A 23,566-nucleotide genomic window follows, 5' to 3' on the forward strand; every position below is an offset into this window, starting at 1 on the left:
GTAGGCGGCCTTGCTTTATCAGACCTAAGACTTAGAAATGATCCCGTAGCAAAATCAGAGTAGTATTGGCCCAGGAATAAACGAGAGAGCAATGGAACAGAACAACGTCCTAAATCAGGGCCATACAGATATGGACGCTTGATTTATGATGGAGACGAAACTGCCGAACAGTGCAGAAGAGCCTCACTTTAAATAAAGCTGCTGGGACAATTATCTATACAGAGGAAAAAAGAAAGTTGATCCCTGTATCACAGTATTCACAAAAACAAATGATTGGGCGGGTTGTGACTATTCAAGGTACACAGAATCCTTCTTGAATGTATTTGTTACTGAGTGCAAGTCCATGTGCCCCATGCACAGTGAGGCGAAACAATACCAAAACGTCGGAGTTTGGAGCAGAGAAAGGTTTATCGCAGGGCCGTGCAAAGAGACCGGTGGTTCATGCCATAAAAACCCTGAACTCCCAGAAAGCTTTCAGCAAAGCCCCTTTACAGGAAAGGTGAGGGAGGGGTGTGGTTAGTTTTTGCACACTTCTTGCTGTCAGATCCCTTGTTCTTGAGGTCAGGTCACGACGTTCCTGGAAACCTCCACCAAAACAAATGTTATTCTCTGTTCTGACAAGAAAGGGCAAGGTCCCAAGGCTCAGCTTTCACAAGTCCAGGCCCTGGCTAAGAGGAGGGTTGCCCTGCGCAGGCCGGTTGCCCTGCCCAGGAGCGTTGGTCCAGCACCCAGACTAGATGCTCCCGCCAGTGCCCAGGCCTGGCTGAAGACGTGGATCTCAGCTGGCGGTGCCCTCAGGGCCAGGTCTCCAGACCCTGCCCAGCTGTCATCACTGAGGGAGCCGGGTGTCCAGGCCTCAGTCAGACTTCAGGCTCCTCTGGCAGCGCAAACAGGGGCAGGGTCCTGCAGACTCCGACCCATGGAGACCACTGCCGCCATTAGGTCCCAGAGGCAGGGATGGGGGAGAGGTTCCCGTCTGTTTCAAGGCCCGGGCCCAGCCAGTGGGCGGCAGTGGCGAGGGCTCTCCAGCTCTGCAGCACACAGTCCTCAGACTGTCCCCAGGCCCCCCACCTCACCCGCCAGGCCCAAGGCCAGGGGTCCTCGAGGGTCCCTCGGAAGAGGTCCCCATCTGCCTCTCACCGCACTCTCTTCCGGGTGGTCCACTGCGACAGAGCGGGACCTCTAACCCCTGGAGCTAAGTGCTGCGCGCCCGCGCCGCCTCTATTACAGAGTCACCTTGTACCGTGAGACAGAAGTGATACTCTTTTGGCGGGGATTGTGGTTGCCAGTGTCTACTCCACAAAACATATCTGCCCCGGTCCTCACCCCCTCACGGTCTCGCCTCACGAAGTACATCCACGAGTGCTCTCCTCGTAACACCACTGCTCCTTCAGCTACAGCTCTAGCCTCCTAATCTCCATTCTCTCCAACGTTTAACCGGCATCCTGTCTGCAAACGCTCCCCATTTCTCTGTCCCGAAGCCCCAACCTTCCCAACACGGCCACGTCTTTCCTGCGGCATAAAAAGGGATCTGAAAGAGAGTGGGCGCGGCCATTCTGCTTAGGCCTGGCCTGTGACTGGTTTACCTCCCGGGTCAGGTCGGAAGACTGTAGGCGAGAGTGCTGAAACGCTACTGAAGATGTAGCTGAGCAGCTGCAAAGATGGAACAGCCCAGGATGAAAAATCTTGGAGACACCGGTTGAATTTCCGCCTCTCCGTACTGGTCGGCAGGAGGTCCAAAATGGCGGCGCACTAGCCAATATGGCCGCTCCCAACGTAATGTAACGCCATGGGCGCGGCCATATTGCACGGCACTAATTCCTCCAGGCATCAGAACCCATCGCTCACTTCCAAAGTGGCCTCGAATGTGAGTGTTTAACAGGGGCCCGCCACTCACGTCAGCGGAAACGGAAGTGGCGTCCAAAGCTTGGCTTCCTCCGGCGTACTGTCACAGAATTGGCATTTGAGGCTACGTGAGATTTCTGCGAGCGGATTTAAGAATCCCGCGTGGTGGGAATTCTGACTTGAGATGTGGTTTGTGGTGGGTACTCGTGGAGGATTGTTGTTGAAGGTGGCCTCGGAGTTTTGGGGGCGTTGTGGGTAGCTTGGGCCAGCATCAGTGTTGAGGAGTGGGTTGAGGAAGTAACGAGAGACCATTGCCGTTGACAATGACAGGTCGGCGCCGGATCGCCGCCCCCGCCCCCCGCCCCCGCCCCAGGCGGTGGAAAGAGGAGGTGGAAGAGCCAGTGATCAAAGGGGTCCATCTGGATAGTTGGTGAGGATAGGGCTTGGGGGTTAGTCACCTGCGATTCCTGTGGTTAGAGTTTGAGCTTCGGAGGGGCCAGTGGGTGAAAAATAGATGTCTGGGGAGCTGTGAATGGGTGTGACAGCGAAGTGCAGATTGGGGAGCTGTGTGGGTATCCTTAGGAGAGGTTGAGGGGGGTTGAGACATTAAAAGGCCTCAGGTGGACAGACATTTGGGTGTGTGCTCAGCATTGGGGTATTATATTTCCCAACGTTTTATACTGGAGAATTTCAAGCATACAGAAAAGTCGAAAAAATAGCCAAATGTTCTGCTGTATACCTGCCATCTAGATCCATGAATTGTTAAAATCGTGCCCATGAATACTTAAGAGTTTACGTGTGCTTGTACGCACTTGAAATCAAGTTAATCCTAGCTTTTTATGTCAGTTCTCCCACTTGTTTCTGTGACTCTGGATAAAGTACCAAGTTCTATAAGTCTCAGTTTTCCCATTCAAACAAATTGATTTCTGCCTCACCAGTTCTCATGAAGGCCCTGTCTTCATGACCTCATCTAACGCTAATTACCTCCCAAAGACCCCATTTACAAATACCATCACATTGAAGCTTCAGCGTATGAATTTGAGGGACACAAATATTAAGTCCCTATAACAAGTAGGTATTTGACAGAAGGTAGCTATTATTATTCAAATGTATACCTTTCTAATGGGATTTTTTTCTACTCAAAACAATACTTTCAACTTATTTTTATTAAGTTAGAATAATAAAAAAATCATCTTCCTATGTGACTTTATATATGATATTAAATGGAGATCTCTAAGTTTTTAAAATCAGAATATCATTGTATGTTTATTATCAGTAAAAAGCAGGAAATAAAAATCACCCTCGGAGAATTCCCTGACCCCGGGTTTGATCCCTGGTCAGGGAAATAAGATCCCACAAGCCCCAGAGAGTGGTAAAAAAAAAAAATTAACCCCCGATTTACTATCTGTAAACTACCTGTAATGTTTTGAAATGTATTTTTTAACTGAATTATATATTATGGATATTTTTCTGTTTTTAATTTATAAAAGTAGGTCAAATTAAATGCATATTTCAGAGGCTTCTGATTTAGTTTTACCAAACTTCCCCAATAGCTTTCTAGTCTATAATGCTTCTACACACAGTGTGCCAGATTTTTCTACATCTTTAGCAACAATGGGCATGTCATCCTTCTATTCTTTTCTAATATGATAGCCCAATTTAGAAATTTGACTACCTTGGCTTTTCTTTATAATTTTGTTTAATGAATGTCATGTTTGATCATTGGAAAATGGGAAAGTCCTCCATCCTTGTTCCATCTTCTGAGTCCCACCTAACCATCCCAAGCTTTGGAACCACTATTCACAAATTAGAATGCATTATTCCCTTGACTTTTATAGTTTTATCATATGTATATGGATACCTTAAAAGTGCACTCTAGTTTTTCTTGGTTGTAAGTTTTATAATAAGGATATTATTATGTGATCTTCTGAAGCTTGCTTTTCTTTTCTTTTCTTTTTTTTAAATTAATTTATTTATTTTTGGCTGTGTTGGGTCTTCGTTGCTGCATGCAGACTTGCTTTACTTGCGGGGAGCGGGGGCTACTGTTCGTTTTGGTGCACGGGCTTCTCATTGCGGTGGTTTCTCTTGTTGCTCTAGGCACGCGGAATCCAGTAATTGTGGCACGCGGGCTCAGTAGTTGTGGTTCGCAGGCTCTAGAGCGCAGGCTCAGTAGTTGGGGTGCATGGGCATAGTTGCTCCGTGGCATGTGGGATCTTCCCGGACCAGGGCTTGAACTCGTGTCCCCTGCATTGGCAGGCGGATTCCTAACCACTGCACCGCCAGGGAAGTCCTGAAGCTTGCTTGTCTTGACTTACTACATATGTGTGGTTTATCCGTGTTGGAGGTAGGTTTGTTTCATTAATATGAATTCCATTGCATAAATACAACATAACTCATACATCCGTTCTCCTGTTGTTGGACATTTATATTGTTTCTGGCTTTCAGCTACTGCAAGTAGTGAAGTTCCGAACGTTCTTATGTCTCCCAGTTGATGTGAGAATTTGTCTAATCTAGGGTGTATGCCTAGAAATGAAATTTCTAATATAAAGTAGATGAATTTTTACCCAGAAGGGAAAGTCAAATTGCTTTTGTACCACCTTACTGTCTCATTAGCAATGTATAAAAGTGCCTTTTGATCCATAGGCTTTCCAATACTTAGTATTTTCATTCTTGCTTTTTGACCATCTTTTGAGTATAAGAGACATCTATCTCATTGTGGTCTCCATAAGCACTGTTCTTGTCACTAACATGGTTGGTCATCTTTTTTATATGTTCACTGGCCAATTTTAAACCTGAGAGGTTTGTCTCTTCCTAACTCATATTTAGAAAGTAGTCCCATGTATAGAATGCTAGTCTTTTGCTGGTTATTTTGTAATAAACAATTGGCAGTCCTTTGTCGCCTGTTCCTGGGAGGTAGCCTCTAGATTGTTGGAATATCCTGAATGATAGAGATGACTGCATTATTCGTGGTGGGCCCTGATAGTTTGTGCTAATGAGGCAACTCATGGTGAGTCTGTAGTTTATGCTGGTGAGATGATTCAGGTTGGAACTGTTTATGCCAGAAAGACCAACCAGGTGATATCAGCCCAACCTCCAGGAGGGTAGAGGTGTTGGAGGTTGAGTTCCATGGCCAATGATTAGATCCATCATGCGTATTTAATGAAACTCTAATACAAACTGTAAACACTGAAGCTCAGGTGAGTTTCTGTGGTTGGCGATACCCTGCATGTTGTCACACATAGGTATGCTGGATGAGCAACGTGTCCTGACTCCAAGAGGAAAGGACAGTGGAAGCTTCTGGTTTGGGACCCTCCTAGACCTCACGCTATTGTGTCTCTCCATTTGACTGGTTATAATTTGTATTCTTTTGGTGTAATAAAACTTTATTCTTGTACATTTCCCCCTCAGGTACCTTATACGTTTTGTTGGTATTGTGAATAGTGTTTTTTCCTTATAAATCTTACTGTTGTTTGAATATGAAATTGCAGTTAATGTTTATGTTGATCTTAAAGCATTTGCATAGTGACAGTCTTGCTTCTTCTTTTCCATCCTTCATTCCTTCCATTTATTTCCCCCAGTTTACATTTAGCCAAAATGTGATACATTTTTGGCTAAATGTTCTGAGAATGGCTATCCTTGTCATGTCCCTGAGTTTAAAGAAATGCCGTGGATTTTTTTTTTTTTTGTAGATACTCTTTATCAAGTTAACAGAGTTCTTGTCTCTTTCTAGTTTAATAACATTTTTAAAAATTGTGAGTGGCTATGGTATCTTATTACATGTCTTTTCTTTATCTATTGAGATAATGAAATAGTTCTTACTACACTATTGCATTCCTGGAATAAGGTTATCTGTGCATTGTATAATTCTTCCTATGTTCAGTTTTCTTAGTATTCTTCCTCTCTATCAGTGAACATGGTTTCCTCATCTTTTACATATTTAGGATTTTTATACTAAGTTCATAAATGAGATTGGCCTCATTTCTTTGGCCACAAATTTCTTTCACATATTGTCCTTGAAATCTAGACCTGTTTTCTTCAGTTCTCTGTCCGCCTAAGACACAGTGTTGCATTGTCCTTCGGAGTTCTCAGCAATGTGATACTGAGAGTAAGTTGCATTAATATATTTCTAGGGTGTCCTGGCACCTCTAAGTTATTCTCAGTGTTAGAATTAATTTTTCATCACCAGAGTTAATTCTTTAACAGTCAGCACTGATTAGAGTTGCCAAGAGATCCAGCCGGGGTTTTGAGTGAAGATGAAGTCTCAAAAAGAAACATGAATTTGAGATTTCAGTTGAGACTCCATTGCAGACTTTAAGGTCATGGATTCTGTCTTCAGATGCAGACAGCCTGTATTTGTTTTGCTTTCTGTAGGCAAGAGGTTAGTTTAACTGGGGTATAATTTATATACAATATAGAGATTATCATACTAAGTGAAGGAAGCCAGACAGAAAAAAGACAAATATCATATGATATCGCTTATATGTGGAATCTAAAAAAAAAAAAAAAGATACAAATGAACTTATATACAAAACAGAAATAGACCCATAGACGTAGAAAACAAACTTATGGTTACCAAAGGGGAACAGGGAATAAATTAGGAGTTTGGGATTAACATATACATACTACTATATATAAAATAGTTAACCAACAAAGACCTACTGTATAGCACAGGAAACTATACTCAATATTTTGTAATAACCTATAAGGGAAAATAACCCATAAGTTATATATATAACTGAATCACTTTGCTGTACACCTGAAACTTACACAACATTGTAAATCAACTACACTTTAATTTTAAAAATTTACATACAGTACATACATTCACCAGTTCTTCAGGTATAATTTGATGAGTTTCACAAAGGTATACCATCCTTTATCCATCACTCGAATCAATGTATAGAACTTTCCCATCAACCCCAAAAGTCCCTTTGTGCCTCCTTTCATTGAGACCATACCCCCATCCCCTGTTCCCTCACAATCACATGCTTTCCATAGTTTTATATGTTCCAATACTTCATACAAATTGAATGATACAGTAAGAGGTTATTGATGTCTGACTTCTTTCACTTAAAATAATGCTTTTGAGAGTCATCCATGATGTTGCATGTATCATTAGTTCATTCCTTTCTGTCACTGAGTAATATTCAGTGGTACAAATACGCCACAATATTATCTGTTCCCCAGTTGATGGATGTTTTGGATTTGGGGGAGTAGGTTTTGGATATTTTGAATGAAGCTGTAATGTACATTGATGTACAAGTCAAAGTGGTTGTACCATTTTGTCATTTTATATGTTTACCAGCAATGCATGACAGGTTTTTCTTTTTTCTTTACATCCTTGTCAGTACTTGCTATATTCAGTCTTTTAAATTATAGCAATTCTAGCAGGTTTATAGGAATATTTTATCTAGGTTTTAATTTGCTTTTATTGTGCAATTTAAAGCAACTTTTTTTTTTTTTTCGATATGTGGGTCTGTCACTGTTGTGGCCTCTCTCGTTGCGGAGCACAGGCTCCGGACGCGCAGGCTCAGCGGCCATGGCTCACGGGCCCAGCCGCTCCGCGGCATGTGGGATCTTCCCGAACCGGGGCACGAACCCGTGTCCCCTGCAATGGCAGGCGGACTCTCAACCACTGCGCCACCAGGGAAGCCCAAAGCAACTTTTCATATGCTTATTTGCCGTCTTTTTTTTTTTTTTTTTGATGAAGTGTCTGTTTGAAACTTCTGTTCCTTTTTATTGGATTGTCTCTTCTTTTATTAAGTTGGAAAAGTTCTTCATATTTTTTAAATAGAAGTCTTTTAGTCAGGGACATACTTTGTTAATATTTTCCTCTAGCCTGTGGCTTGATCCTTCTTCATTTTTTAGCAGTGTCTTTTGAATATCACAAATTTTTAGTATTGAAGAAGTCCAATTTATCAACTTTTTCTTTTATCATGCATTTTGTGCCCTGATTAAGAAATCTTTGGGGCTTCCCTGGTGGCGCAGTGGTTGAGGGTCCGCCTGCCGATGCAGGGGACACGGGTTCATGCCCCGGTCCGGGAAGATACCACATGCCGCGGAGCGGCTGGGCCCGTAAGCCATGGCTAAGCCTGCACGTCCGGAGCCTGTGCTCCGCAACGGGAGAGGCCACAATGGTGAGAGGCCCGTGTACCGCAAAAAAAAAAAAAAAGAAAAAAGAAATCTTTGCCTCACTTAAAATTTTTCTATGCTTTCTTCCAGAAGTTTTATAGTTTTAACCCTTACATTTATAATCCATTTTGAGTTAATTTTGGTTTGAGGCAAACATGAATATCCTATTTGTTTCAACGGCACTTATTAAATAATTTATTATTTTTTTCTCATCATTTTCATGCTTTTCTCTTGTGGAATATATACATATTCCATATTATATATGTATGTGTGTGTGTGTGTGTGTGTATAATTTTAAAGAAATGCACTAGTCTGCCCATTCTATCCCTTGTGTCACTTTGGCCTGTCTCCCTAGCTTGAATTTTCCCCGGCTTTGGGTCATATTTTTTTGCTTCTTTGCATGTCTGGTAATTGTCGATTGGATGTCAGATATTGTCAGTTTGATATTGTTGTTTACAGGATTTTCTTTTATTCCTTTAACTACTTTTGAGGTTTGCTCTGGCATGTAGTCAAGTTACTTTGAAAAGGTTTGATTCTTCGGAGGCTTTCTTTTCAACTTTCGTAGGTGGGGCCGAAACAGTCTTTTGTCTGTGATTACTCTGTACCTATTACTGGGGCAGTACTCTTCTGAGGCCTCTGTTTGAAGTCCTGGTGGAAGGTCTTTCTACCCTGGCTAGTGGGAATGCTAAGTATTCCTGATCTTGTGTGAGCTCCAGGAATTGTTCCACCTCCTCCTTTCCAGGGGCCTTGGTAATTTCCTCAGTTCACCAATCCTTAGCCAGAGACTCAGAGGAACCCTCTGCATATCTACAGAGTGACTTTTCTCTTTTTTTTCTGAGGTACTGCCTGGCAAACTCTAGCCACCTTTGCTTCTCAGACTTGAAATTCTGTATCATTAACTCAGCAAGACTGCTGGACGGTTTTGGGATTCCTTCTCCCTGTGTTCTGGATTGGAAAGTCTCTCCAGGCAGTGAGCTGCAGCACAGAATTGTCACCTTGTTTATTTTCCTTTTCTCTGACTTCTGGGTCTTAAAATAGTTGTTCTTGATATTTTTCCTACTTTTTGTGTTGGTTGGCTAAGATGAAAGGATAATTCTGGTAGTTCTCCTTAGACTCAGGGGATTTATTGATTCTGGGGGTTTGTGTTTTAGTCCTTTCTCTGCCAGTTACTAGCTGTTGGGTTTTAGCTAGGTGCTTAACCTTTCCTCTGCTAGTTTTCTCTAAAATGGAATAATTATCATCTGTACGTTATAGGGTTGTTGTGAGGGTTAAGTGAGAAAAGAACATACTTGAAACAGTTCCTTGCACATATTGGAACTTGCTTTTATCATTACTTCCATACTAAACAAATCTTTTCTTGAATCCATAGATGCCAGCTTCCTAGAATAAGGCCACTCCTGTAAAGGAAAAAAGTAAGTCTCAAGCCCAGAAATTCATCCTTGCTAAGGATACCCTTGATGAGACACCATTACCAGGATTTCAGGACAGATCCTAAATGTGGTGGGCACTTCGTAAAAGCTGTTAAAAATGACCAAGTCCCAGGTGAGCTGTTTGGTGTTTTTCCCAGTTCGTTTTGCATTTTTGATTTTTGGAGTTTTATTAAAATGTATCCAATCAAAGAGAACAATATATATAGATACATTGTGGCTAGGAGGGACGTGCTTAGATTGGGAGATAGAATAAATGATCCAGAATAGCTAATCAGGAAGGGAAACTCATCTGCATGTCATAGGGTCCTGCAAGGTGCTGGTAATTAGAACATTGCCACATAAGCAGCAGGATCCAAAAGTGGGTTGCCTACATTTCTCTGTTAATACTGGAAACCATCACAAAAGATAAAAATGTGTTGCAAGATTTACTTTGTATTTAAGAAGGAAGCACATGAATTCAGTAAAGATTTCCTGGACATTTAAGTGTGAAGATGGGTCTTCCTGTTACTTTTTTTTCTCATCCAGACAGTGGACCCAGTGAAAAGTCATCTTCCTAAGGAAATGTGGGAGGTATAACAGGCACAGATAGAAAACTTTAAAAATCCCTTACCTGTTAAAAAAAGATGATAGTAGTGCTTACATAAAGGTTACTGTGCAGATCATCGTGTTACTGTGTGTAAGGTGCTTAGAACAGTACATAGCATGCAGTGAAAGCTTTGTGTTTGCTTTCTTTTGAGTATTGTGATTTAATACGTAGTCCAATTTCTAATAGGCAGTTCTGAGCGTAGCATACTTTTGTATATGAAAAACACTGCAGTGGCTACCAAGTGTCTGCAGGACATGTGCATTCTTGCTCCAAGACGTGTTCCTGCCTGTCACCTGGGCATCTGTCCCTTTCAGCCTCTTCTCCTGTCCCTTTGAACTATATGCAGTTCTTTGAACTCAAATAGATCAGAAGGCATTTGATGGCAGGACCATGCTCTATTTCCTTTTTTTTTTTTTTTTTTTTTTGAGGTACGCGGGCCTCTCACTGTTATGGCCTCTCCCATTGCGGAGCACAGGCTCTGGACGCGCAGGCCCAGCGGCCATGGCTCACGGGCCCAGCCGCTCTGCGGCACGTGGGATCCTCCGAGACCAGGGCACGAACCCGTGTCCCCTGCATCGGCAGGCGGACCCACAACCACTGCGCCACCAGGGAAGCCCTCTATTTCCTTTTTTAATCTAAAATGTATATATAGTAAGTAACATTAAATGCTTGTAAAGTGGGTTGCAGATTGTCTTTAGGTAGTTTAAAGTTTCAGTGACATTTTACATTGGGTAAGTGAATGAGTGAAGAAGTGAATGAAGAATGCACAAAGAAAGGAGAGCTTTAATGAATTTAGCCCACAGAATGTCAATCAAAACTAGGTAGAGGGCTTCCCTGGTGGCGCAGTGGTTGAGGGTCCACCTGCCGGTGCAGGGGATACGGGTTCGTGCCCCGGTCCGGGAAGATCCCACATGCCGCGGAGCGGCTGGGCCCGTGAGCCTTGGCCGCTGAGCCTGTGCGTCCGGAGCCTGTGCTCCACAACGGGAGAGGCCACAACAGTGAGAGGCCCGCGTACCACAAAAAAAAAATCTAGGTACAGAATGATATATGTTTATAAATTTTCGTAGTAAAAATAGAATAATATCCTATAGATCATTACTATTTTATTCCATTATATTAACTCCAGATTAAAAAGGATTATGTTACAACAGGTCTTATTGTCATTCAATGATGTGGCTGTGGATTTCACCTGGGAAGAGTGGCAGCTGCTAGACATTGTTCAGAAGAACCTCTACCGAGATGTGATGTTGGAAAATTATAGCAACCTAATGTCATTGGGTAAAGACAACTTTCCTAAATATCTCAGCTTAAGCCCATTTATTACCTGTCTTTTTTCCATTGCTACAATTTATGCATACTCTGATATCGTCAATGATTTTGGACTTGGACTAGTATAGGTAGGTAACAGAGCTTATTTTATTTAATATCATACAGTGACTGTACTTAATTTCATTTTCCAAGTGAAAAGTTTCAATCTTGCTGAGATTTAAACTATACATTCCCTGAAACAGAACTTTTCCTCACAGGACCCAATACTGCTCAGATTCTCTGTGATTACCCCCCTTGTCAGGTTATCAAGTTACAAAGCCAGAACCAGTGATGCACTTGGAGAAAGGAGAAGAAAAAGAAAAAGCAGTAGTAGAGAGGGAATTCCCAAGTCAGTGTGGCTCAGGTGAGTGAAACCAATGCAGTGGGAGTTCGTGGAAGCAAAGTAACAGTTGGTCATTGTTGGCTTGGGAACTTTGTTATTTTAATATATTTTTTTAATTGAAGTATATTTAATTTACAATGTTATGTTAGTTTCAGATGTACAGCAGAGTGATTCAGTTATATGTATATATATACTTTTTCAGATTCTTTTCCATTATAGGTTATTACAAGATATTGAATATAGATCCCTGTGCTATACAGTAGGTCCTTGTTGTTTGTGTATTTTATTTATAGTAGTATGTATCTGTTAATCCCAAACTCCTAATTTATCCCTCCCCCCATTTTAATATTTTTTTCTTATAGTCTCTGAACCTTTAGAAGTGACTCTGAATGAAAAGAAGTCTTCAGTATGAATGTTGCCTGCTTCTCTTACTACCCTTCCATATCTGACTCTCTTTTGCTAGCCACCTAGGAGGAGACTTACCTCCTTGTATCTACCCTGGGTCAGATCTTTGCCTAGTTCATTTGGTCTCTCCTTTTTTGTTTAGTTGTTCTTTTACCGTAGCTCATTAGACACAACCAACCTCTTTTACCTTTTATCCATATTCATGTACCTCTTCTATTTTGCTTTCAAATATTCATAGATTTGTTCCAATGTTTGATGACACCCATGTCCTTCAGTTCATTACTTATTACTGTTTCTTTTATTGGGTGCCTCAGACTTACGTTGTGCACCTGCTGTATCACTTTCTCCATCTCTTTTTGACTTGAGATTTCATCCCTCTCCATTTCATGATAATGGTAGCATTCATTGATTTTGTTTTTCTAGAAGTAATGTGGCAAGTTTATGATTGGCATTGGGAAGATAACGGGAAGGGTGGACCTGTGGAGAGAGATCATGAAAACAATGCATTGGGAAAAATATTTCCTTTGAGCAAAAACTTTGTTTCATTTACAGAAAGACCCCATAAATGTGTCTCAAGAGGAATAAGTTTGAAACAAAATTCAGACCCAAGTTTTCAGAGTAAAAGCTATGCAGAAATGAACTCTGATGAGTTAAATGGTTATGGGAAGTCATTTTTCTGTACTCTACATGAAACCTCCCACCCTCGAGCCCAGTACTATGAACATAATTTATGTGTGAGGTCTTTCAGCACAGTAACAAATCTTAAAAGACATCACAGGATTCACACAGAAGGGAAACCTTACGAATGCAGTGAATGTCCCAAATCCTTCAGGTATAAGTCAAAGCTCATAATACACCAGAGAACCCATACGGGAGAGAAGCCATACAGATGCAGTGAATGTCAGAAAGGTTTCAGTACAAAATGTCATCTCACTCTGCACCAGAGAACTCATACAGGAGAGAAACCGTATGAATGTATCGAGTGTCAGAAATCCTTTAGAACAAAATATCATCTCATTCTACACCATAGGACTCATACAGGAGAGAAACCCTATGAATGCAAAGAATGTGGAAAAGCTTACAGGGAAAAGACGAAGCTCAGATTACATTACAGAACACATACAGGAGAGAAACATTTTGAGTGTAGTGATTGTGGGAAAGGTTTTATGCAAAAGTCAAACCTGATTATCCATCAAAGAATTCATACAGGAGAGAAACCCTATGGACGTAAAGAATGTGGAAAGGCCTTCTGTAGTAAGTCTCAGCTTGTTGTTCACCAGCGAAATCATACAGGAGAAAAACCCTATGAATGCAGGGAATGTGGGAAAGCCTTCAATAAAAACTTGCACCTCATAACACATCAGAAAATTCATATCAGAGAGAAACATTATGAATGCAGTGAATGTGGAAAAGCTTTTGTACACACATCACAGCTCATTCTACATCAGAGAAATCATACAGCAAGAACACCTTATGAATGCGAGGGATGCGGGAAAGCCTTTAATAAAAAGTCGCACTTCATAACCCATCAGAGAATTCATACGGGAGAGAAACCTTATGAATGCAGTGAATGTGGGAAGGCTTTTATAGACAAGTCACAGCTTATTGTTCATAGAAGAACTCATACGGGAGAGAAACCTTATGAATGCAAGGAATGTGGGAAAGCCTTTAATAAAAAGTCATCCCTCATAACACATCAGAGAATTCATACGGGAGAGAAACCTTATGAATGCAGTGAATGTGGAAAAGCTTTTATAGACAAGTCCCATCTCATTGTCCATCAGAGAACTCATACAGGAGAGAGACCCTATGAATGCACTGAATGTGGAAAAGCTTTCATACGAAAGGCAATGCTCATTGTCCATCAGAGGACACACACAGGAGAGAAACCCTTTGTATGCCTTGAATGCCAGAAAGCCTTTAGCAGTATGGCAATGCTCAGTAGACATCAGTTGATTCATACAGGAGAGAAACCCCATGGATGCAGTGAATGTGGGAAGGCTTTCCGCCAAAAAAGCCATCTTATTATCCATCAACGATGCCATACTGGAGAGAAACCCTATGGATGCATTCCATGCGGTCAAATCTTCAACCAGAAGTCACAGCTCATTAGACATCAGAGACATCACACAGGAGAGAAACCATATCAGTGCACTCAATGTGGGAAAGACTTTTTTGAGAAATCATACCTCAGTGTCCATCAGAGAAGTCATGCAGGGCAGAAACCTTATCAATGTGGTGAGTGTGGGAAAACTTACTCTGTCAAGTTCTTTCTCACTTCACATGATGAAATTCATACATGAAAACAATCCCAGAAACACAGCACTGGGAAGACTTTAGTGAGATGCCAGATCTCCCTGAATATAAGAAAATTCACACGAGAGTCACCCTATGAATGCAGGGAAAGTTAAGGTACTTTTCCATTAATTTTGGCCTTTGTAAGTTTCAAAACTTACCCAGAAGAGAAATCTTTTAAATACAGTGAATATAGGAAAATTATCTACTACCAATGTAGCCTCATATTTCATGAGAAAAGAGGCAGTATGAATGAAAAGTTGAAATCTCTTCTTGAGAAGAGATCCCATTATACATCACACAAAATGAAACCGTTGGGTACAACAAATATTTTTGATAGGCTATCATAAAGTAGTTAGTTTTCACTGTGGAAAAAAATCTCACAAATATTGTGAATTCTTGAATAGCTTCCAAACAAATGAGTTTTCATACCAAGGAATACAGATGGCTGAAGACTTGTGATAAGGGATGCCTCTGGCATGAAGTCCAAACTTATCATGCATCAGATAATATTTTTTTAAGGAGAATTAGTAGAGTGTAATGGTGGGAAAGTTTATTTACATATAAACAACTTTATAATAAAAATTTTGATCATCGCAATACCACGTATTTATAGAAAATGTAACACAAAGTAGTCAGTTAGGAAGAGCAGATAACTTTAGCATGCCAAAGGACACTTTGTTTCATGTTTGAATATATTGTATAGTCAAAGAAGTAAATTAAGAAAGGTCCCAGATGTATGTATTTGCTTTGTGTCTGAGTATTTTTGTAGAACATGTATATGATTATTTTCAAATTTCATAAGGTAATGAAAGTTGTGTACCACGAAATTCTTGTTCCAGTTTGTATGTCTAATATCTACCAAAAATGCCAACATAGTGAAATATATAAATCACAAGGGAAATAATTCAGCTTAACATTAAACAATACTATAACACCATTTACACCTTTTTGGGTTTTGTTTTACTGTTACTGGTATTGTAAATGAATCTGGTACTTTTCAGCCCTTAGGAATGATACATTTTTTTAAAACAAATTATCTTCTGGTTGTCACTCAAAAAACAAAAAACAAAACCCAGAAAAAGCCCCATTACAAATATTGAGGTTTAAGAGTGATAAGTAATCACAACTCTTCTGTCCCCAAATGAGTTCTGAAAAACTGGAAGCAGCTGCTATTTTCAAATAAATGAAGATTAAAATGTCACTTGTCTTGGTGGTTGTGCTGAAATGGGGAATGAATATGGCTTAGACTTATAGCCAGACGTGCTTGCCACGGCTTTCCTCCATGAAAACCTAGTTTATTTGTTCCTAGAGCTGCTGTAACAAAGTATACTATTAACTGAATGGGTTAAAACAGCAGAAATTTACTACTGTCTCAGTTCTGGAGGCCAGAAGTCCAAAGTCAGGGTGTCATCAGGGCCATGCTCCCTCTGAAACCTGTTGAAGATTCCTTCCTTGCCTCTTCCTAGCTCCTGGTGATTTATGGGCAACTATTGGCTTTCCTTAGTCTGCAGCTGTATAACTCCAACCTCTGTCTTTGTCATCACATGGCATGGTCCCTGTGTGCCTCTGTGTCTCCATGTGGCCAACTTCTAAGAACACCAGTTATTGGATTTGGAGCCCACCCTACTCCAGGAGGAGCTCATCTCAACTAAACTCCATCTATAACAACTCAATTTTCTGAGGTACTGGAAGTTAGGACTTCAACATACTTCTTTTCGGTTGGGGGGGAGTGGATACACGATTCATCCAAAACTCCTAGTACAATTGACCCTTGATCATTGCAGGGGTTAGGGGCGCTGTCCCCCTATGCAGTTGGGAATCGTTATATAACTTTTCACTCCTCCAAGACTTAACTACTAATAGCTTTCTATTGATTGGAAGCCTTACCAATAACAAACAGTCGATTAACACATATTTTATATGTTATATGTACTATATACTGTATTCTTACAATGAAGCTAGAGAAAAGAAAATGTAATTGAGAAAGTCATATAAGGGGGAATTCTCTGGCGGTCCAGTGGTTAGGACTCGGTGCTTTCATTGCCGTGGGCCCAGGTTCAGTCCCTGGTCAGGGAACTAAGATCCTGCAAGCCACACAGCACGGCCAAAAAGAAAAGGCATAAGGAAGAGAACATACGTTTAAAGTACTGCACTGTATTTATCAATACCATAAGTTTACATCATCTGTTTACAAGCTGAATCATCTGTCAGTATCTACATCAATATTATATGATACAAAACACTGTAGCTGTTATATGTATTACTAACACTAAGCATCAAAAATGAAAAAGTAATGTGAAAAAAATCATTTATTTACAGGTATAACAACCCATACATTGATAATGACGAAGCAGCAATAATACTTTATCGTCTTGGGCACACTCTGTTGTTCAACTGTGTTTTTCCCTCACCTGTTATTTATCCTAGTGTTCATAGGCACACTTTTTTTTTTTTTTTTTTTTTTGGTGGGGCATATATCTAGGAGTGGATTTGTTGGGCCATAGAGTGATTTTTAAGACTTTAAAGTGGAAAATGTAAAAATATGCAAGAGTAGAAAGCTTCAAAAATTTTAAACCTTTTGTTGATTTCACTGATTGCCTTTCCTCCCCCCCCAGGAATATTTTTAATCAAATGTCATATAGTATAATTTCCTCCTTAAATACTTTAATGTGTATCTGTAATAACAGATAAGGATTTTAAAAAGACTATAGTCACCATTATACTCAACAAAATAGACAGTATTTCTTGAATATATTCGGGTTCTCCAGTAGTGTGTGTGTGTGTGATTTATTATAAGGTATTGGCTCACATGATTATGGAAGCTGAGAGTTTGGAGGTGGAAAGGGTGAGGAAGACTTCTTTCTGAGAGATTAGTAGTTCTGTTAACTGTTCCTGAGAAACTCACCTCATCGAAAGAACAAAATATTGACAGCTTAACTTGCCCACATCTGCCAATTCAAGACCAGAGTAGCCCCAGAGGGCCTTGAACAAGATATTGGGGACAACAGCCTTTCTGTCAAAGTTTATTTTGCTTGAAGAAGACCATTTGTTCTTGGGTGTGGGCTATAAAGATGTTTCTGTGTTTGCGAGATCTACCATTAATTTTTATTCTATTGTAAAGAGAACATTTATTCAACTGCTAATAATCAGAGGAATCTTGTTGCATATTACAATTACCAGGGAGCTTTGTGAATATATACAGGTTCCTGGGACTTCCTTGGTGGCGCAGTGGTTAAGAATCCGCCTGCCAATGCAGGGGACACGGGTTCGAGCCCTGGTCTGGGAAGATCCCACATGCCGCGGAGCAACTAAGCCCGTGAGCCACAACTACTGAGCCTGTGCTCTAGAGCCTGCGAGCCACAACTACTGAGCCCGTGTGCCACAACTACTGAAGCCCGGGCGCCAAGAGCTCGTGCTCCGCAACAAGAGAAGCCACCGCAATGAGAAGCCCGTGCACCACAGCAAAGAGTAGCCCCCGCTCACCACAACTAGCGAAAGCCCACCTACAGCAATGAAGATCCAACACAGCCAAAAATAAAATAAATTTAAAAGAAAAATACAGGACTTCCCTGGTGGCGCAGTGGTTAAAAATCCTCCTGCCAATGCAGGGGACACAGGTTCAAGACCTGGTCTGGGAAGATCCCACATGCCGCGGAGCAACTAAGCCTGTGTGCCACAACTACTGGGCCTGCACTCTAAAGCCCGCGAGCCACAGCTATTGAAGCCTGTGCACCTAGAGCCCGTGCTCCGCAACAAGAGAAGCCACCGCAAGAAGCCCGCTCACCGCAGCGAAGAGTAGCCCCCCCGCTCGCCTCAACTAGAGAAAAAGCCCTCGCGCAGCAATGAAGACCCAACGCAGCCAAAAATAAATAAATTTATTTTAAAAAAGCCAAACAGGTTCCTACATTAAGCACCAGACTTTATTAATCAGATGCCTTGATGCTGCAGTGACCTAACCCATATTTTATTTTATTTTTAATTGTTTAATTTAATTTTTTTTATTGGAGGATAGTTGATTTACAATATTGTGGTCTAACCCATATTTTTAAAAAAATACCTCCCCAAGCGATTCTGTTGGAACAGTATCAGTTGTAGATCCAACATTTGGGAAACAGTTATCTAGATGGTATTTGGGGCTGGGAGGGGCATGAGATGGGAATGTGAGGGGAAAAACACAGTTGAGCAATCCGCAGCGTCCCAAGATTATGAAACATTTACACAGATTTTCTTTTATCTTGTAGCAGTGGTAACTCTTAGGGTGGGATGAAATACAGGAGAGATCTCCAGTCTCTGAAATGTACGTTGTGGAATGAAGGGGACTTCCTGGATTAAACACAAAACAAAAAGGTTCCTTGGATAAAAACAGCAAGGTCCTACTGGGACACACAGGGAACTGTATTCAATATTCTGTGATTAAACCATAAAGGAAAAGAAAAAAAAGTTCCTCATTCAGATGGTCTTAGAAATTCGCTCTAGAAGCTCCCAGGGAAAATAATCTAACTCTCCCAAAAGTCCTCTCCCAATGAGGGTCAGAGAGCTGAGGATGAGGCGACTCCCATTTTCTTGCTTTCTGTTTTAGGCAGCCGCGAGGTGGAGCTCGATTTCATTAGTTTTTCATTAGCAGTTGGGACAAACTGAACGATACCAAAGCCAGTCATGCCAGGATTGTTTACTGCTGCTGCTTTTTGACCCCTCAGCTCTGTCCTAATTATGTACTGATGCGATACAACCAGTTACCTCTCATTGCTTAGAATTTACTCGCATCTAGCTGGAAGGATGGCTGCCAAAAGCATTGTTTTAGGCGGATGAATTTCCACTCACTTCTGGCCATGAAGGAGAGGGGTGAATATCGAGTAGGAAGCAGGCAGTTTCTACCACATCCTACTCATTTGTCTACACAACATCCCTGTATACTCTTCTCCCCAAACAGAACTAGCCCTATCCTTCCCAAGGGAGACAGCTCCAAAGTTTTATTTTGGAGTTTAGACTCAATCAGGTCTAGAAATATTTGTGGCGAGCAGTCCATAAACTTTAAAAGACTCCTCAGCGACCCAATATACAATAGTGCAGTGAGAATGGGCATCCACAATGAAAACTTCCAGTGAAGAACAGAAAACTGGGGAGGTTATAGCAGGCACTATTCTATTGCAACCAAGGCCAATGGGCAGGAATAGTAAGAGTTCTCTGTCCTGGCAGTCAATTTGGAAGCACTCGTTCTCCTATCTAGAGGATGTACACCATCCTTCATGACTCCTGGCTTTGCCCTCTTGTCTTTATTAGTTGTTCCTTATTTTCTATGGTCACATTTTAGTTGGGCATTGAAGAGTATACATTTCTTGGGAATTAGAAAGCATTTCTAGGAGTCAAGAATGCAAATGAGATGGGTAAACTTCTTTGCATTAAAAATGCAAAAACCTTAGGGGTGACATGAGGGGAAGGGAGAAAAAAGGATGACTGAGTAAAAACAGTGGAGTGGGTAAAGGATAACAAGACTAGCTAATATTCATTTTGAGTTCTGTCTTTCGCCAACTCATCAGGAGTGTGTTATATGATGACGGGCAATTTGTGAGTGATTATTTGCAGAAAGCAAGGGAAGGGCTGAGTGCTATTGTAAACTGATTTATTTCAAAACAAAGTCATCAGGCAACAAGGGTACTTTACTTGAAGCCGAGATTTAAAACCAGAAGTGTTCATAAAGAGGTAAAGCACGTGGAAATTTGTATTTTGCTTTTTTAAAACTTTTTATTTTATTATATTTTTATTTTTCGCCGCACCACGCAGCATGTGAGATCTTAGTTCCTGGACCAGGGATAAGACCCACACCCCTGCAATGCAAGTGCAGAGTCTTAACCACTGGACTGCCAGGGAGGTCCCTGGGAATTTGTAAAAATTGGTTGCCAAGGGGAGGGATTTGGGGCGGGGGAGGGAAAGATTGGGAGCTTGGGGTTAGCGGATGCAAACTAGTATATATGGAATGGACAAACCACAAGGTCCTACTGTATAGCACAGGGAACTATATTCAATATCCTGTGATAAATCAGAATGGAAAAGAATAGGAAAAAGAATATATATGTGTATAACTGAGTCACTTTCGTGTACAGCAGAAATTAACACAACATTGTAAATCAACTATACTTTAATAAAAAAGTAAAATAAAATAAATGTGGTTTTGATGATATTATTCAGACATTATTTAGACTAACCTAGTACTAACCTAACCCATCTCCAGAATGCTTGTAAAGTAAACCATAAATGTTGTCTTGGTTTAAGCCATTGTTAGGTGTAATTGTAAATTGCAAATTACTGATAATTGAAAGCACCCTAATTGATACAAGACCTTGGGAATAATGTTTTTAGGAGGACTGTCCTTACCTCTGTCTCTATTTTCCCATATTCCCCCATATCACCATGATACCCTTGGATGATACTTTCTTAAAATTTCAGAAAGACTGCCATGTCTTTAGTCTAGAAGCCTACTAATGAGCTCCCACAGGAGCAGAGGATTATGGCATCAATCTTGGTAGTGGTGAGTGGATGGGGACGGTTCTGTCCTGTCCCACTGTCAGCTTCTCCGCCTCCCACCTGTGAGAGCACTCTGTGTTTCTGGTTCTTGTCTCTCTCATCTTCATCTCTGCCTTTCATTATTATCTCTGATTCTTCTCACCTCAGTCCTTGCCTCTCTCTTTATCCCAATTCCTTGAGAGAGAAGGGACCTGGCTACCCAGATTCTTTGACTCTTGATGTTGAGAGGGTTGAATTCTGCATCCCACAGAGGATGGAGCTTGAGAAAAAGAGTCAGGTGTTTGAGTCTCTAAAAGGACCCAGTCTACTCCCCAAATGCTCTTAAAACAAGTACCGTATTGGTGTATTCTCGGGCCCATTGAGAAGCAGAAAGAGCCCTAGTTTTCTCTTACCCAACTGGTTTCAGTTCCCTTTCCCTGTTCCTTTGGTGTATCATTTTTTTTTGGAGGGTGGGGGTTCACCATGCATGGCTTGCAGGATCTTTCCCAACCAGGGATTGATCGAACCCGGGGCCCCTGCTGTGAAAGCGCTGAGTCCTAACCATTGGACCAACAGGGAATTCCCTGGTGTATCTTGTATGAAGACCTTTAGAACCAGAGTCACTCTCCTCAGGAGACCAGGGCTTAGAACTGTCCAGAGCAAGGACCACAGTCGGTGCGAAGTCCAGGTGAAAAAACATCCCTGGGGGCTGTGGAGCTAGACAAGGGCACGCTCAGTAGAATGGTGGGGACAAAAGACTCTTTGGAGAGAGTCATAGACAACTATGAGGTGAAGAAATGAATACTGCAAACATACACAACTCTTTTGGGATGTTTGGCTGTGGAGAAGGAGAGCCAAGGAACTGGTTGGAAACTAAGGAAGAATGTGGAGTGGAAGGGTAAACTTAAAAAGAAAAAAAAAAAAGAGGTTCTAGACCTTATTGGGTGCTGTTGGGAATGATGGAAGGGAAGGGAAAGATTTGATGCTGCAGGAGAGATAGCAGGTAAGTGAGGGAGGGAAGTTCTTGAGAAAATGAGATGAGTGGGATTCAGAGGACAAGTAGGACAGGTCTTGGGCAGGGATACTTGTTTTCTGATTGCGGAGGTGAAGACAGAGAACAGTGGTGCAGTGGTGCAGGTGCATCTGTTTCTCCATTCATCCACTGATGGAGCTTTGGTTGTTTCCACCTTCTGGCTATTGTGAGGAGTGATACTATGAACATCTGTGCACACGTTTTCGTTGGAGTGCCTGTTTTTTCTACGCACCGTTTGCCCAGTATGTCCTCTTGGAGGACAAGAAATTTATCTTCTTCAGCTAAGTAATCTGCCTGGGAGATGTCTTGCCTATTAGCAATTGTGGGAACTTCTGTGATACTGTAATGACAGTAATGAATATATATTTGGTCCTCATCCCTGTTCCTGGCACAGAGCTCCCCAAGCCCTTGGAATTCCCTGTGAGGAGAGCCATAAAGGTGCCTTTTGTTATGTTAATGAGGAGGCTTCTGAAGATCACCTAAGGATGGGGGGATGGTCACCAGAGGAACCAACCGTATGAGTAGAGGGTTGGAACTTTCAGCCCCACCCCTGGACCTATGAGTGGCTGGAGAATGAGTTCCATCAGTCCCCATCAATGGCCAATGATTTAATCAATCTTGCCTATGTAATGAAGCCTCCATAAAAACTCAAAAGGACAGGGTTTGGAGAGCTTCCAGGTTGGGGAAAACCCAGAAGGCTTCCACGTGCCACCATGGCGAGCCCTAAACTCCACGGGTACTGTTAAAAAGGAGACAGTTGGGGCTTCCCTGGTGGCACAGTGGTTAAGAATCCGCTTGCCAATGCAGGGGACACGGATTCGAGCCCTGGTCGGGGAAGATCCCACATGCCGCGGAGCAGCTAAGCCCGTGTGCCACAACTACTGAGCCCGCGTGCCACAACTACTGAAGCCCGTGAGCCTAGAGCCTGTGCTCCACAACAAGAGAAGCCACCGCACCCCAACGAAGAGTAGCCCCTGCTCGCCGCAAGTAAAGAAAGCCCGCGCACAGCAGCGAAGACCCAACACAGCCAAAATAAATAAATAAAATAAATAAATTTAGTAAAGAAAAAAAAGGAGACAGCTGGCCCCAAATGGAGTCACTTGTGCCAGCAAACCAAGACTTAATATCTAACCTAACTGCAGTTTCAACCCTCCCCCCACCCCTCCCCCTCCCCCACCCCTTCCCCTCCCCCATCTCCCTTCCCACAGAAATGTGACCTTTAACCAGCCAACCTGGAATTTCCTGCCTAGTACCAGGAGGTAATCCACTTTCTTTCCCCTTATGGGAGGTGACCTTGCCTGAAACAATGCATTCGCTGTTAATAATCCCCACCTTCCACCCCTACCTCTACCTTTACAAACCTTTCCTTTTCTTCAGCTCAATGAAGTTCCTTCCCATTTGTTCGATGGGATGCTGCCTGGTTCATGAATTGTTCAATAAAGCCAATTTGATCTTTAAATTACTCAGTTGAATTTTTGTTGTTTAACAGTACGGAAGATCCTTTGTTCAGGACCTCGCCCTATGTGTCTCTCGCTGTTGATTCATAGCCTTTAATATCCTTTGTAATAACCCAGTAATGCAGTGAGTAAATGGGTTTCCTGAGTTCTGTGAGCCACTCTAGCAAATTAATCACACCCGAAAAGGGGATGTCACAGGAACCTCTGATTTATAGTTGGTCAGTCAGA

The 23,566-nt window shown here is 41.8% G+C and overlaps 1 long non-coding RNA gene across 4 annotated transcripts; it reads left to right on the plus strand.

The window, feature by feature from the left end:
- The first annotated feature begins 1,915 nt into the window (after positions 1-1,915).
- On the plus strand, positions 1,916-23,297 carry LOC309837204. 4 transcript variants are annotated; one of them, XR_014298228.1, is made up of 6 exons: positions 1,916-2,041; positions 9,347-9,519; positions 11,145-11,271; positions 11,564-11,665; positions 11,864-11,903; positions 12,007-15,251. It is a non-coding gene; the product is annotated as an uncharacterized lncRNA (long non-coding RNA). The 4 variants fall into 4 exon arrangements; XR_014298226.1 differs by lacking the exons at positions 11,864-11,903; positions 12,007-15,251 and adding an exon at positions 22,689-23,297; XR_014298227.1 differs by lacking the exons at positions 11,864-11,903; positions 12,007-15,251 and adding an exon at positions 15,814-15,941.
- Positions 23,298-23,566: the final 269 nt, after the last annotated feature.

This window comes from Grampus griseus (genome assembly GCF_964374135.1).
Source record: "Grampus griseus genome assembly, chromosome: 19".
NCBI classification, from domain to species: domain Eukaryota; kingdom Metazoa; phylum Chordata; class Mammalia; order Artiodactyla; family Delphinidae; genus Grampus; species Grampus griseus.